Here is a 17,655-nt window from a genome sequence, read left to right on the forward strand (position 1 = left end):
AGGAAAGGATGAATGCAGCCAAACACAGGGAAGTCATTGAAGAAAACCTCCTTTAGACCTCAGGTTAGCGTGATGGTTGACCTTGGAGTATGACAATGATCCGTAGCTTAAAGTCAAGACGATGTTGGATTGGCTTTGCAACAAGTCTCTGTCCTCGAGTGGTTCAGCCAAAGCCCAGATTTAAACCCCATAGTCCATGTATGGAAAGAACTGAAAAAGCAACTGTAGAGTGTCAGGGATGCCAGGGGCAACGACCCGGCCGAGACACCTTGAAGGACCAGAAGAGGGCCAATGCCCACCCTGGATCACGTGGAGGTTGCCTTCCTGGTTGCTTTGGGGGCCACAGGTAGAGGGCTTGGAAGCCCAACCCTGTAGGGACCCGTGGTCACCGCCAGGGAGCGCCCCAATGCCTTGGGGACCCTGGACCTCCACACGGGGGGGAAGAAGAGAAGGGCATTTCCGCCACACTGGGGCGTGTTCAGGGAGGAATGCCGGGACACACCTGGAGCTCATCCGGGATGATATAAAAGGGGCCGTCTCCCTTCATTCGAGGCTGGAGTCGGGTGGAAGCAGGACAAAGCAAGAGAGGAGAGTGGAGGCGGCCCGAAGAGAAGGCATTGTGTGGCCAGGACTGTGTGGGGTTGGTTTGTGTGCACTTTGAATTGTATATAATAGTTGTAAATAAACGTGTGGTGATTTCAGTTTTTTGTGCTTTAATAAATTTGCAAACCTTTCTGAAAACATGTTTTCACTTTGTCAAGTGTGCAGAAAGTGAAGGGGTCTGAATACTTTCCTAATCCACTGTAATTTTGTCTCCAAGACCAAAACATTGATGAAACATCAATGAAATTTTTATTTTATATTAAACTCCCTGGCTAAGGAAAAATCCAAGCAGATGATTCTATTACAGTAGTGACCATCTGGACTAATATGAAAAGTGTAAGTGGCAGACTCCCTAAATTAATGCAACATTTTTTCAACAGTAATACCCTTCGACAAGTGATCAAAATAATTAAAAATGCAGTAGTTATTAATATTCATCATCTTGACTACAGGGAACACATTAGGGTGTTGTTGGCCTGAAGTGAGAGCTACATTATGCTTTTAGGAGCAGCCCATTCCATCCAGTAATGTTTTCTATTGACCTCACTTGGTTAAAGCAATTAGTGACCTCCATTCTATTACTGACTAATTAAATCCATCCATCCATCCATCCATCCTCTTCCGCTTATCCAAGATCGGGTCGCGGGGGCAGCAGCTTGAGCAGAGATACCCAGACCCCTCTCTCCAGCCATTTCTTCTGGCTCTTCTGGGTAAATCTTGTGGTGTTCCCAGACCAGCTAAAAGACATAGTCCCTCCAGCGTGCCCTGGGTCTTCCCCAGGGCCTCCTCCCGGTTGGACATGCCCGGAACACCTCACCAGGGAGGCGTCCAGGAGGCATTCGGATCAGATCACCCCCTCCTGGATGACTGAGCTTCTCACCCTTTATTTAAGGGAAAGCCCAGACACCCTGCGGAGGAAACTCATTTCGTCCACTTGCATTCGCGATTGACTAATTAAAATTAATTATATTATAATGATGTGAAAATCATTGTGGGGTGATAGAAGGCCGACTTACTATGCCTTCTGTATGAAGGTAATAAGAGTGAACCCTTCCATGTCCACACCAGAACCTCACAACATCAGCTCTATTGCACATGTCAGCCAAGAAGCCACACATTTTGACGACTTGTCTAATTTACCATTTCTCTTTCTTTCTTTCTTTTCTTTTCTATTTAATGCTGAGTGGTACCCACTCACTATTCTGTTGTTACTGTTTAAGAACTCACTGCTTCCTTTGACGTAAGTATTATTTGAGGTGTGTGATAGTATACTTGAGCTGGAAATATCAGTTGAAGGTTAAGTTTCCAGGTCTTGAGATTTCCTTAAATTTAAAAGTAAATGTGATTTTTCTTGTGGTGTGAGAGTACGTTTAGAGAATTCAATGGGTGCCAGCTGTGGAAAAGAACTACAAAATTCAGGGACTTTCCATTTATGACCTACCACAGTACTTAAAGTGCTTAATACTAACATCTCCTGGAGAATAATGGCAGGAACATGCAGGTCAAAAACAGGAGCTCAGATGGCTAACATACAGTATACTGTACATGTAGCAGACTAGAATGACAAAGGAGGGGAGTTCATGTGGTCTGCACACCTTTTGCATTACAGTTGAGCTCTGGTTGCAGTTTTCTCTAAAGTATTCAATACTGTGTAAAGCAGCCAATTTTTTTTGTTCAAGACTAACAAATCTAAAACTCTTTATTGTCTCTAGGTGGCCGTCATTTTTTGCCTCATGTTGTTCGGTATGACTCACTCCCCCTCTCTATCTTCTCATTTTAGCTGCTCTATAATTTCTCCTACACTTTTCTTGCAAGATCTTATTACACTTTTGGCACTCCTTTTCATCACTCATACTCTCAATCCCTTCCGTCTAAATTGTTCATTTCTGTTCTCTGGCTTGCAGAAATCAATTCTATTACTTTGCTTTTTACCAGTCCTCAGTTAATCTTGTGAATGCATTCATTTCAACATCCAACTGATAACTAATGCCTTGAATCTTTGACTCCCACCTCTTTGCAGAAATGAATGGCTGTCAAAGGTCTTCTGTTAAATGCTGATCTTAGATTCCTCTTTGTGTTTCTTCAACTGGCCCGTTGTTTAGTTTTCAACACTTTTGGCCACATTACCTTCCTGAAAACCATGAGTGACCATGCTGGGGGTTCTGGATTCTGTTACCCCAGGTGTGTTTTCCTACCACATTCTGGTAACATGCAGTTAACTTTCATTAGAGCTGAAACACATTTCTTGTGTGCTGTCTGCTGTGATGTTCTTGTACATGCTACCAAAACTGAAACACACTTTATACAACAGAGCACATACCATCTGCTGCCACCTGTATGCCATTCTTTGCAAACACTTGTTTCTGTTATCTATGAAACATCTTTAGACTTTTGACACAACTTCTGTCATGCTCTGACATTCAGATGCTGTCTATTACTAGGCAAAATGGCTACTGTGCAAAATCTACACATAAAAAGATTCACCTTGGCATGTCCTTTAGACATTATTTTAGATAAAGCTTAAAATTCCAAAATAAATTGAGTTTCTTGTGCTTTTTATGTATATTTGCATTTAATGCTAAAAGCAGCTATTTGTCATGAAATTGAGTCTTAACTAAGGCAAAAAGGGATATGAAGTCTCCAAAAATATGTTAAGAAGCAGGTCAGGATTTTCACTAACCTGCCCAGAGGAACCCCAGATATTACCTGCTGGCTTTAATTGGAATGGGCATCAAAAAGGAGGAGCTGGCAAAAGAAATTAAAATGTCCACAATTCTATTAATAAACTCCTCAAGAGGGAGGATAACGGTTGAAACCCAGTTTGTGAATAAAAAGAGCAATTGAGAATTTTATTAGAAAAATAGCAAATGAGGCCAGAATACGCAATATAAAAAAAAACAGCAATTGCCTAACAAAGCAATTCACAGCAAACAAATCCCAATAACAGTCCAGAAAAATAATCCACAAACTGAGTGAGTATAATCCAAAAGAAGCTAAAGTCTAAACAGAGGAATGATCTCCGAGTCAAAAGCCATCTCAGCTGACTTAAATAGCCAGACAGAGGAAAAGCTCAGGAGTTGGGATGTCAGGGTGGCCCTGCCTCCTAGGGTACCACCCACAAAAGACATAAGAGAACATAATATTACACAGATAGCAGACATATAATAAAACAGAAATAGACTATGATCCAAAAAGAAATTATTTAAAAAAAAGACATAAAAAAGAAGCCACGGTGCAAGAGCCATTTGCTAGTTAAAGTTTAAGTCATATTAAATGTTTACCTATATATTAGTGCATAGTCTATGGGAGGTTCTTACAACCCCCGAAGCTGAATTGAATTGGTACATTCTAACTATTTCTTGTCTCTCTGACTACAGAATCATCTCAGTTAGTGACCTGCCTTGCCGTGTGTAAGGCATGCAGGGCACACGATTTTAAACCGCGCCTTAACGTGCCCAATAGTATGAAAGTTAACAACTCTATTGAACATGCAGTGCCGTACTTTTACAGTGTACTGAAGGTGAAGAAAAGCATCTTTAACTATAGAAACAACCGAAGTTTGGCAAAAAAAGTTTAGAGACATTTTTTCTAATTTTGTTTTGCCTTTTATTCTACATGTGTAAGATTTTTTCTTTATTCTTGTGTGGATTGTTTGCTTTGAATTTTCACTAAATCTTTTAAAACAAACTTTTGGACTGATTTCTTTCGGCACACGTTTAAGCCGTGCTTGATCCTGCCTTATTCACGAGTAGCTACACACAGAACACTCCCTGGCAGACACATAACACGGTACCGTGATTGCCATTACTGTCTGTCCAAACCTGGCTCCCACTGGATTGATTTTGTTGAAATTTTGCTCACTTAGTCTTTAAGGAAACTGCATTGAGATATTTCAATTAGAGTGTGCAGTGCAAATTTTAAAAATCTGAAAATCTCCCATTGAAACAACAACATTTATTTATATAGCACATTTTCATACAAAAAAATGTAGCTCAAAGTGCTTTACATAATGAAGAATAGAAAAATAAGAGACACAGTAAGAAAATAAAATAAGTCAACATTAATTAACATAGAATAAAAGTAAGGTCCAATAGCCGGAGGGACAGAAAAAACAAAAAACTCCAGACAGCCGGAGAAAAAAAATAAAATCTGCAGGGATTCCAGGCCATGAGACCGCCCAGTCCCCTCTGGGCAATCTACCTAACATAAATGAAACAGTCCTCTTTGTATTTATGGTTTTCACGGAAGGATTTGATGATGATGATGATCATATGGACTTCTGGCTTTTAGTCCATCAATGCTGGGGCATCATGGTGCTTTGAGTAGGTTGGTGGTGGCGCAGGCCGCCACCACAGAGAAACCGGAAAAAGAAACGGAAGAGAGAGCAATGGTAAACTTCTCTGTCTTAAAACAGAGAAACATTCTGTGTGACTTACGGATTAATTTGTTTCAAATTTGCCTAGAAATCAATCCCTTCACCTTGTATATCTTGTATATGTTCTTGTTTTACTCATTGACAGCGTTTACAAGTTAGTCAAACCCCAGGAGAGTTCCATGTAAAACTAATAGTAAGTATATTCACTAATCTTGGGGCGAGAGAGTGACATGTTGATTAGTACATGTAAATACGAATTTCACTGTAGCCTGTACATGTGACAAATATGACCCTCTAAGCCTATAAACTGTCACAAAGTCACACTGATCGAAAATCAATGCACTGTACAATGCAACAATGCAATGAAATTGTCACAGTAGGCATAGCCCATGCCAGACTTACTTGCCATTTGTGATTTCTTGACATCATCCCAAAACTTCTCTGCTCCCTTCTCTAAATGAGCACTCCCTCTTCTTCGTCACAAGAACATCTCTGGAGTCTCCCTGGTTAGGACTGTCCATGTTTGGTTGTAATGGTATAATTGGAAGTGCAATTGTTTTTTTTAATGCATTTGGAATTTTGCATTCTTTTACCTGACACTTTCCTGTTTTCCCATCCTGTTGACATGATTGTCTTTGTATTTGCATGTAGATTCTTCATATCTTTTGGATTGAATCTTGTTAATTGCTCACTAAATCACACAGAAGTGTGTGGGCTTTAAAGATGCTTCCTAAAATAAAAACTGGCACTGTGGTTAGTGTTGCTGCCTCACAGCTCCACAGTCCTGAGGTTCAATCTTGCTTAGTTATTGCTTGTGTTGAGCCTGCATAAACACCATATACAGTATTTATATGGGCTTTTTTTTTTTTTTTACTATATTCTGTGTTTCCTTCCATGCCTGATAGACACGATGGTTAACTGGGCTGGCAACTCTAAACTGGCCCTTCATGAGTTGCCATGCAATAGACTGATACCCCATCCATGTTTGGTTTCTGCCGTGCACTCAGTTCTGCTCTGGACACAACCCGAATTCTCAAATGCTCTGAACTGCATAAAGCAAGTTTAAGGATGGATGGATGGACAATTGATGTTTATTTTATGTCATCCCCTTTAACACAGCTGAGAAAGCAGGATTTGTTGCATTCTGGGTGGTTCCAAGTTTCTTTGCACCACTATTCCGTATGTTCTTTCAATTAATGCACACATTGGCAAATTATTAGCACTGCTGCTTCACAGTAAGTAGACTAGGGATTACATCAGGGGTGAGGAGGTTTCATGTTCTCCCCATGTCTGCGTGGGTTTGTCCCTAGTGCGTGTATTTCATGTGTGTGTGAGTTCGTCCTGCGGTGGTCTGGTGCCCTGTTAGTTAGTTGTTAATTCCAGCTTTGTGTCCTGTGCTAGCTGGGATAGGCTCCTGCAACAGTGGTCTGGATTAAGCAGGTTAGAAAACGACATGACATTTTTGTGCTATTCCTGCATTTACCTGTTGGGCCCTTGACCAAGACCCTTAATCTGCAATTAGTCCATCCTGGATATGATGCATCAAGCCCTGCAGGCAGGTCCTCCAAGTTGTAGAGAAAACGCAGAGGTTGGTGGCAGGACTGGCACTCAAGCCACTGTTAAAAAACCTCACACTGCTCCATCCGTAGGTGGTGCGTCATGTGGTGGGTGCAGCAATGTGCTGTATCAGTGCATGTTCCCAACATATGTTTTCAGTTGTTCATACTTTGAAAAGAAATTATTTTCATTAAATGGAAAATGACTGGCATGCATATAGGATGCTAAAATCTTATTCTTTATCAAATTATGTGAATTTCCACAATTATAGATCCACAGCAATGCCTCGCATTTCCTTGCTAATGCATATATGTATGACCGATCAACACATCAGGAGCAAAGTGTGCTGAGGACTTTGGCTAGCAGCAGCTTAAATTAATAATGCATTAGTTACATCATAGACACTGCCTGTCAGGTTGACAAGTACAAGTTTGCTCCACATAAAAGGTTGATTCATCAGGTTAGATATAGACATTTTAACAAATGTAATACTTGTAGAGGGATATGAAGTCATTTTCTAAACTTAGGGTCACAGAGAAAGCAGAGTCTATCCTGTCAGGTGTTTGGCATAAGCCTGCCATGCAGAGGACAGACACATTCACTCACACACCCAATGTCACTCATACACAGCCAGGTAAGAACAACCAAGTAAGCCATTGTGAAGGTTGTGGTAGGCCATCATTTGTGCATGAGGGTCAGACAAAATGTTTCAAACTAATTCAAGGGGCTCTTATATAACAGGTCTGTGGCCAATTTCAAATAAATACTTGTGTCAGGGAAGGTGCAGGCTCCAAACGGGTGTGGGTGTGCGTTTCGCTCTGTGGTTAATTAAGATACTGGCTAGCCATACCGCATACGTATGTGATGGCAGGCAGATCAGTCAGGTGCCTCAATTGTCCCGTGGAGGACGCAGTTCATCACACCCGTACCCAATTAGGCAGCAGATGATAACGGAGCCTGCATGGGACAGAAGGGGAGGAAACAGATCTGAAGAAAGAGAAAGAAGAAAGGAGGTTTAAGGTAGGAGAGAGAAGTCAGGGGGCATAGAGAGCCAGTGCACGAACAAGCCAGAGAGAGGGAGGTGGCAGGCAGCTGGCAGGAGAGTCCCTTGTGGAGTGTGTGGCCGATGCTCAGGGGCTGGAGAAGGCTGCTCCAGCTGAGCAACTAGGGAGCTGGAGTAACCTGCTCGTGTGACTTGCCACATAAGTCTGGGAAGGCAGCGAGAGTCAGGAACACTCGGATGGGGAGTCCTGTAAGGGTCATGGATGGCCACAGGGACCCAATCCTTTGTATGCTGAGGTCCAGATTGGGAGCCATGCTGGGAACCATGGGACAGCAGGATCCCAGACCTGTAGCAGAAGTTGGGTTGGTATTTCTTCTACTGCAAGGTCCCATTTAGGGTTAGCAGGGAGATGTTAATGCTAAAGGATAGCACCAGGGACTGCACTTTTAAAGGATAGATATCCGCCTGTGTTTTAACCTCATTTTTAAAGGATTATTTATTTGACTTGGTTTTAACCTCCACAATTTATTGTCTGATGATGCAAAGCACTTTGTTTTGAACACTGCCTTGTTGGATAGTTTGTTAATAAAAGCACTAATACACTTATGTACCTACCCCTTGCTGCTGTATGTTTGTCCTCATTTGCTAGGCTCATCCCTCGGGTATGTTATTGACGGTAACAGCTTCGAAAGGCTCCTGGAAGGACCCAGTAATGTGGGGCCGAGCTGCACTGTCACAGGGGCATATATTATTTTAAGATATGCAAAACTCTGTTGAATGTCATTGACACAAAAATGCTGTTGTAGCTGTGCTCCTAGGTTTCTAGAATTGTTTAGCTACGAAGATGGCAAAAGTTCAAGAACTGAGTAATGTGCATAACACAAAGAAATTCCAAAATCCAAGTAATTTTTTCAAAAGTTTTGTAAAATTTCGGGGTAAAAAATGACAAAATAGACAAAATTTGAAAACACACACACATACACAAAAAAAGCTTCTTCCTTGTGTGATTCCTTGTGCCTTCTATATTCATATTTCACCTTTGTTGTAGGTGTCGGTTCCATGGTTTATGTTATTGCATTCTCTGATATCTTGTGATTTGCAAGCAAAACTGAAACAATTTGCAGCAAGTGACAGGTGGGCCTGCTCCATTTACATGTTGGGTGGGAGGTGAGTTATGCTAAGCTATCAAAACAGATTGTATCTGTACTTGTTTTGGTGATTTCTCATGTATATACAGTACAACAAAGCACATTTCTCATAAATATCTTATATTTGTATACAGATGTTTAACATACCACTTACCAGCAAGACTCTGTCATCTTCTCTATTTTTGTTGTTTCCCATTTTTACTATATACATAATCTTTTGTCTGAACCATGCAATGCTTCACCATGATGTCCAACTAGAACTTGGGCTGTATCCCCTGATGCCAAAAGAGCCCATTATTTGACTTTTTGTCCCAGCATACTTTTAAAATGTAACCGATAGACTGTATAGCACTACTTACTGTTACTGAGAACAGATACATTCTTCAGGCTTTTCTCAGTGTTTAACTCACAAAAGCTGCAGCATCCTCCATTGGAATCCAGTGATGATAAGGACATCCACTGGGACTCGATGAGAAATCTCCTCTTCAAACACAACACCACGCTGAGTACTGTAATGCAGGCCAACTTCACTGATACATGCACTGAGCTGAAAGCAGATCAAGAGGAGTAGGCAAAACTGAATAATGTTGTCTGCACTCTTCATTCCATTACAACTTAGAGATGAGAGCGCTCTGTAAAGAAGTTTCTGACTTGAAAGTTAAACTGCTAGATGAAGAAGTCAGGACCCAAATAGACAACCTGAGAACTGTCAAGCTTAAAGACTTGATTTATTTTCTCTCCCAAATTTGGTCCAAATGGTTCCCAAATATCTGAACATGTGTCCCCGAGATCACACGGTCAAGTCAGATGTACAGTGGACATGCAGATGCTGAATGCTCCCTTATAATTACATTTCTGAGGCTGTTGTCATTTCTGTTAAATCTATGTAATTAATAACATTCAGTCATATCTTTTCTTATACACCAACATCATATTTTGCTTCCTTTAAAAACTATTTTAGTAAAATATAGTCATTGTACACACAGTGAATGTGAGATTACCAGTAGATCTCTTCCACACGAGATCTTAGCACTCAAGGCTGGCCCTATGCTAACATGTTTGAATTTGCCTTTAAGGACATTTGTTCTGCTTTGTGGGTTTTGTTCTTTCATTCTGTGAAGACATTCTGTTTGTTATAATACTCATTTGTCTGAGAGTACTAAAATTGTTTCTGGCTTTAAAATCATAACATGAAAAACGTGTGGACTTCACCTCTTCTTGATTTTGAGTGTGGTCTCCTACAATTGATTCCTCTAATTTTCTTGACCAACAACAATTCTAATCAGGTAAGACCTTAAAGGTGTCTTCTCTTGAATTGTTCCTTTCTGCAGCCATTGCTTCTTATTGCAGTCTCTTATATGGATGCGATCTTCAGTCTGCAACTCTTTCAGCAGAAGGTGATTTCTGTTTTTCCTTGTGGATATTCTTGGCATCACTAGTTTCAGAAGTTCAGTTTAATGGCACGCCTGTAAATTAACGAGCTTCTGTGTAAGTCTCAATGCCCTTTCTGTACTATTTTAATTGAACAGGGATACTCAACAGGAGGTCAAATCTGGCTTGTGAGCAAAACTTAACTGGCCTGTAATGTAATTTCATATCATTTTAATCAAACAGAAAAATATATTATTATTGTTTCAAATCACTTAATACATTTAACATCCGTTGCTGATGGCGGCCATATGAGGCAAAACAGCACCATCTTCTGACAGAAACACCATGCTGTGCCAACAGCTAGCAAAAATGGTTTTCTCAGAGCATGGATGTTAAACATCAGAAAGAGAACAATGAAAATCTGGTTTAGCCAGTGTGATAGATGGCCAGGAGCTTTGCCCGGCCAGGATGCCCTTTTGAAAAGAGGACCAGGGGAGTGGACATATCGAGACATGAGAGGGCAGCCCCCCTGGTTAACACTGGGGCAATGCGACTGGAGCTTAGAAGCTCCATCCTGTGTGAGCCCTTGGCCACCACCAGGGGACGCCTGGACAGTTTCGGAACTGTGGACTACAGCATTTCTGCCACACCCAGAAGTGCTACCAGTAGAGGAACCGGATTCTCTTGCAGCACTTCCACCACACCCGGAAATGCTGTCGGAACTTGATCAAGGAGCACCTGGAGCAGTATAAAAGAGGCCGCCTCACTTCAGCAAGGGAGCCGGAGTCGGGTGGGAGTAGACTGAGCTTGCGAGCGAGGAGTGTAGGTGGCAGAAGAAAGGACAGAGTTTGGGTGTATGGGAGCACTGTGTTGTGTGTAGGACATTTATGGAAATAAATGTGTGTGTTCTGGACATTGTGGGTCTGTCTGTAGCCGGGCTGATCTTCTACACCTGATTTAATGAGCTGAAGCTACCTTTTCCAACACATGGAAGATAGCATGTGTGTTCTCTCAGAAATATGGTATCTTATTGAGAAAACTAGAACCAGCACTTTCACTGGCATTTGGATGACTTCAAGATTCTCATCTGTCTGTCAGAGATTTGTTCTTTGTTAAGCAAGCCAAGGAGACCATTGTGGCTGAATTTCAGTTAATAATTATACAAATCCAAAGCTCTGAAATCTTAAAAATGAGATTTGGAAATGTGCAACCTGCAGCATTATGAACTCACGGACCAATTTAAAAAGAGCAAAATTACAGAGGGACTTGGACAGCATACAACCTTGGGCAGATTTGTGGCAGATGAAATTTAATGTCAGTAAATGTAAAGTATTACACATAGGAAGCAAAAATATTAGGTTTGAATTCATAATGGGAGTGCACCTTATGAGAAGAATTTAGAAGTCATAGTGGACTCGACACTGCCAGACGGTGTTCAGAAGCCATGAAGAAGGCTAACAGAATGTTAGGTTATATAGCACACTGATGCGTAGAATAAAAATCCAAGAAGGTTATGCTCAATCTTTATAACAAATTGGCGAGCAGCATCTGGAGTACTGTGTGCAATTTTGGTCTTCAGGCTACAAAGAAGATATAGAAGTTGTAGGAAAAGTACAGAGAAGAGTGATTCCAGGGCTACAGGTGAAGAGTTGTTAGGAAATATTAAAAGAGTTGAGCCTTTTTTTAGTTTAAGCAAAAGAAGATTAAGAGTTGACATGATTGAAGTGTTTAAAATTATGAAAGGAATTAGACCAGTGGAATAACACTGTTAATTTAAAATGAATTCATCAAGAAGACGCATACACAGTGGGAAACTTGTTAAGGGTAAATTTCACACAATTATTTGGATTTTTTCTTCAGACAGAGAACCACAGAGAAGTAGTGTGGAAGACTGTAGGACATTAGAGAACTTAATGTTATTTTGGAGGGATTAAGTGAATAGGACTGGTGCGTTTTGTTGGGCTGAAGGGCCTGTTCTCATATAAATCTTTCTAATGATCTAATGTTCTAATATTAAACTCCCTTTGTGAACTCTCTGACTATCATCTTCAGTAAGCTAGTTATGGATTGCAAAGGCCAGTTTTCTCACTAGACTGTTGCTTAGGTAGGTATAATGTTTAAATATTGTAGGATTTATTCAGGATTAATTAATTTATTATTTATTTAGGATTAATTGACATCTGGCTATTCATAATCTCATACATGGTCTCCTTTTATTTTTCGAGTATGCCTGAATTTTGCAACTTCAAAGGCGAGGAGAAAGAAAAGAAAGAAAACATTCTTGCAAACAAGTGCAGATTTATTTTCTTATTTTAGCTTTTTGTTGTATGGACAAAAAAAAAACACCATGAAACTCCATATTGAACAGAATCCTTTTGACGTTAAGGTGTCCATTTGTATTAACCCATTTTTCATTTTAATTGTTTACATTATCGTGGTCAGTACTGTTGTGCAAATGTCTGTCTATTAGTATGAAAAGATAATATATTGAAAAATACTTGCTTTGCCAAAAATAACACAAATATAAATTTGATTCTGAACTGAACAGAAAATCTGAAAGCAAATACAAGATTACATTTTGAATATGTTTAGTATAAAGCAGTGGGCCACCACATGTTTCTGTTTATTTTAAGTAACCTGGCTCCTTATCATCTTGAGTATCCTTGTTTTAAAGTCTTTATTATTTTCATGATCTACCAGCCAATCTATTAGATTGTGGACTTGAAACAAACTGTAACCCATTGTCCCTAAACTCTTGATAAGACATTCCATATGTTGCAAACAATGTTTTCATACATGATGTTGCTGCTTTGCATGTAGCTGTGGACAAGGTCTCTACTTCAGGGAAGCCTGAGCAGTACTCATTTATCACAATATACATTTTACCTCTGAATTTGAAATGATCTGTGCTTACTTTCTCATGTGGTCTTTCAGGATCATAACAAGTGAGCAATGGCTCATTTCACTGCTGTGGTCTATGAGTCAAGCAAAGAGAACACCACACAACATTATGTGTTATACTGAGGTTCACCTCACCAGCTCTTCTCTTATATTTTCCTTCACCACAACGTGCCTCATTAATCTTCTTTAGCGTGTCTTTACACATGACCTTAGCCCCACCAAATCTGGTGCCTTGCAATATCACTCCATCTGCTATTATTAATTCCTCTCTAAAGATCTAGTAGTCCTTAATGAAGGATGGACATGCATTTTTCTGTAGATGCCAGCCATTCAATATCGAAGCTTTCAAAATGTTCAAAAATTATTTCTCTGCAATATTTTGTCTTATTTCCTTTAAATTTGGTGCTGTTACTGGAAGAGAACCCATAATCATATGCGTTTACACTGATTCAGGTCACTTGTCCTGTGTACTGCTCTTGAAAGTACGCCTGCTTCAGACTCTACATAACAAAATTTGGAAACTTGATGAACACCCTTTGAATTCACAATGGACAGTTCCTTAATACATATTTCTGTAATGTAACCAGTGGTTTATAATCTGTCTTAAAGACAAATGTTTGTCCATATATGTAATGAGGGAAATATTTACACACACTGTAATTATCAGAAATTGTTTTGTAATTATTATTATCTGGTTTCAGCACTTGTTATTGTATAAGATGCATAACTACCAGTGTTTTTCATGTTTATAGAGAAGTTATGGTCCTAGGGCAGACTGTGAAACTTCTGCAGAACTCCTGAGCTCTTTTGTTGGATCATAGAACTGTACCACTGGTACATTAATAGTACAGTAGAATTCTTTAAACTTGGTCTACTCTGTTATTGCTTGCAGCTCCATGTTCATTAATTTCTTTGTTCAAGTATTCCTGAGTGGAGTGCATGTTTGAAATAGTTGGGCAATGAATTTCCCCAAGTAGGTGACCATATTTTAACACCATCTCTACAACTGGACAATTTCTGTTTACTATTACTGCCATTTTCCATGTGTCAGGTCTTACAACATCAGAGGAAACATTATCATCAAGAAATGTGAATTTAGATACTCCAAACTAACATTTTTTCTTGATAAATGTAAACTCACATTGTGAGCTATGTCAAGTACTTGCTTCAGTCTAGCATCATGCACCTATGTAGTAGACAAGAACACAACAAAGTCATCCATCATTATTTCAAATCCCTGGAAAATTCCTGGCATAAAATACTGGAGAACTTCAAGGAACTGTTCTGTCTCCCTTTCTGTTCACCATCTACACAATAGACTTTCAGTACAATACCATTGGCTTGCCACCTACAGAAGTTTCATCATCATCATTTGGGGCGGAGTGGTGGCTCTGACGCTAAGGATCTGCGCTGGTATCCCGAAGGTTGCTGGTTTGAATCCCCATCACTGCCAAAAGAGATCCTACTTTTCTGGGCCCTTGAGCAAGGCCCTTAACCTTCAGTTGCTCCAGGGGTGCTGTACAATGGCTGACCCTGCGCTCTGACCCTAAGGGGTATACAAAAATTAACAAATAAAGAACAAAAATTAAATAAATAAAAAAAAAACATAGGCTGCATCAATAATGGAGACAAGTGAGAGCACAAGAAAGTTGTGGAGGACTTTGTGTTTTGGTGTAGGGACATTTACCAGCAACTCAGCATCAGCAAAACAAAAGGGCTAGGCATGTCAAACGACTGGGACTTCACACGTGAAGTGTGATCTAGCCTCACTTGGGAAGGCAGAATGGTGGGTGGGTGGTTTACGGGAGGAGAGAAAGAGTTTCTGATCTATCCTTTTCTTCCCCACAATTGTAAGTGCCAACACAACAATAGGCTTCATGGCCATAACTCCTTACAATATTGGAAATTAAGGTTAACGCTATCATATGTAATAATGTACAACCTTAATGTAAGATTATAAAATGACAACAAAAGATCAGAAGCAATATCTCTATGACCAAACAGTAAACTTTGTGAGGGGGAATGTCACATGTCTCAAATACGAACTAAAGAGGAAGAAAGTATTCTCTCACCTAACAGGTGTAAATGAAAAAATAGTACTTTTACAGGAGACACAATTGATCAACAATGGTCAGTTGTGGTTGCAAAGAAACTGGACTGGCCAAATATCCCACTCCAGTTATACAAAGAAAACTAGAGGTGTGGGAATCTTAATTGACATAACAATTTCATTTGTAGTATCAGATGTAGTAACAGATCCTGAAGGGCAATATGTGATGGTTATGGGTAGTTCATTTAATTGTAAAGTGATTTTGATAACTGTCTATGCACCCCATGTGGATGATAGAGACTTCATCCAAAACGTATTTTCATAGATTCCTAACTTGAACACTCACAAAATTATAATGGCCAGAGACTTTAATAGTATTTTAAATACAGACCTGGATAGGTCTTCAGCTACAGGGGTGAAAACATCTAACACTGCAAAAATAATCACACAGTTTTTAATTGATCATGACCCATGGAGATTAAGAAATCCATACTTAAGAACATATTTCCTTCTTCTCACCAGTATATCATTGTTACTCAAGAGTTGATTATTTCTTTATAGATAACAATTTCATATCCAAGATTAAATCTTGCAAATACTATACTATTGTTATCTCTGACCATGGAGCTCACTTCACTATGCCCAATATACTCATCTCAAAGCTGGCATCTTAACCCCCTGTCACTAGCTGACGAGAACTGTACAGAATTTACATCCAAATGAAAATTATTTTTTTAGAGACAAATGCATCCTCTGAGGTTTCTGCAGAAATACTCTGGGAAACTCTGAAGGCATTTTTAAGAGGACAGATTATCTCACATATTTCCCACAAAAAAAAATGGGAATTAAAAAGGCCTCAGAGTTAATCGGTGAAATTACCATAATAGATGAAGAACACGTCAGGTCTCCAAATGAGGCAGGCTTTGCAATCAGAACTCAACCTGTTGACAACAAAAGAAACAGAACAACTCATTTTTAAAATTGTGACATCATTACTATGAACACAGAGAGAAGGCTAACCAGATCTAAATGCCACAAATCACCAACACAGACAGAGATTGAATCATTGGCCATGAAAATATAATGCACACATTTAGAGACTACTAAGTCCTTATATTCTACTCAGTTTAAAGAACACAAGACACAATCTAATGTGTTTTTTGATACATTAGGGATACCACAGCTAGATTCTCTCAGTGCAGAGGAATTGGATAATCCTCTAACACTATCAGAATTACTAGATGCTATAAACTCACTTCAGAGTGGGAAACCACCAGGTCCTGACAGCTACCATGCTGAATTTTATTAAAAAAATTATTATTAGCAACATTTATAGAACTAGAGACAAAAAAATTCTACCTCAAACTTTTAGCCAAGCATTAATTATTTCCTAAGAAAAATAAGGACTTATTACAACATGGATCATACAGGCCAGTCTCGCTTCTGAATAATGATGTTAAGATATTCTCTAAAACCCTAGCTAGAAACACTGAGAAAGTGCTCCCTTCAGTAATATCACAAGACCAAACAGGATTTATTAAATGTAGACATTTGGCTTCCAATCTTTGACACCTATTTAATGTAATATATTCACCCATAAAGTCTATCACTCTGGAGATCATATTATCTTTGGGTGCAGAAAAATCATTTGATATGGTCGAATGGTATTTTGGGTTTGGCCAGAACATATGTGGATTGATCAAACTACTGTATACCAGTCCAGAAGCTTCAGTTTGTATTCACAACATTATTTCAGACTACTTCAAATTAGAACGTGGTACTAGACAAGGATGCCCCTTGTCACTACTTATATTTGCAATTGCCATTGAGCCACTGACTGTTCACTTTCATAATGCATTAGAGATAAAGGGGATTTTCAAAGAAGGATTTGAACAGAAAATATCATTATATGCAGATGATATGGCACTGCATATATCAGACCCACAAAATTCTGTGCCTACATCCCTAAACGTACTAGCAGAATTTCAAAACATATCTGGAATCCAAATTTAAACAAAAGTGTGCTTTTTCCAGTGAATTCTCTAGCAAACAACACATCACAAGTAAATGTAAAGCTCTTTTTCAACAAAATTTTGCTGTTTGCATGGACGCAATTAACAAGATGTACATAGATTGTCTACCCTCCATCTTACTTTAGCAGGGAGAATTAACATTGTCATGACGAATATCATCCCTAAGCTTCTGTTTCTATTTCAAAACATCCCTATATAGATAAAGAAATTAGATTTAATGATAACCTTATTTATTTGGAATTCAAAAAACACACACACTCAAAAGGCGACCCTTCAATGACCTAAATCAGAAGGTGGCATGGATCTACCTAATTTTCAATTTTATTACTGGGTAGCAAACATACACACTATAAAAATCTGGACATTGACACAAAAGATAAACACACACTAGCTTAGAACAGAAATAGAAATGAAATTCTGCAGTACTTCTTTATATTCCTGTCTTTGTATACCAGTAAATGCAAGGTATCGTCAATATACTAACAGCCCAATCGTCCTTCATTCACCAGAATATAGAACCAATGCAGGAAGCACTTTAAGTTAGAGAATATTTTATCCTCTACACCTCTACATGATAACCACCTTTTCCACCCCCTTGAACTTACACAGTTTTT

The sequence above is a fragment of the Polypterus senegalus genome, chromosome 11 (assembly GCF_016835505.1).
Source record: "Polypterus senegalus isolate Bchr_013 chromosome 11, ASM1683550v1, whole genome shotgun sequence".
In the NCBI taxonomy this organism is placed as follows: domain Eukaryota; kingdom Metazoa; phylum Chordata; class Cladistia; order Polypteriformes; family Polypteridae; genus Polypterus; species Polypterus senegalus.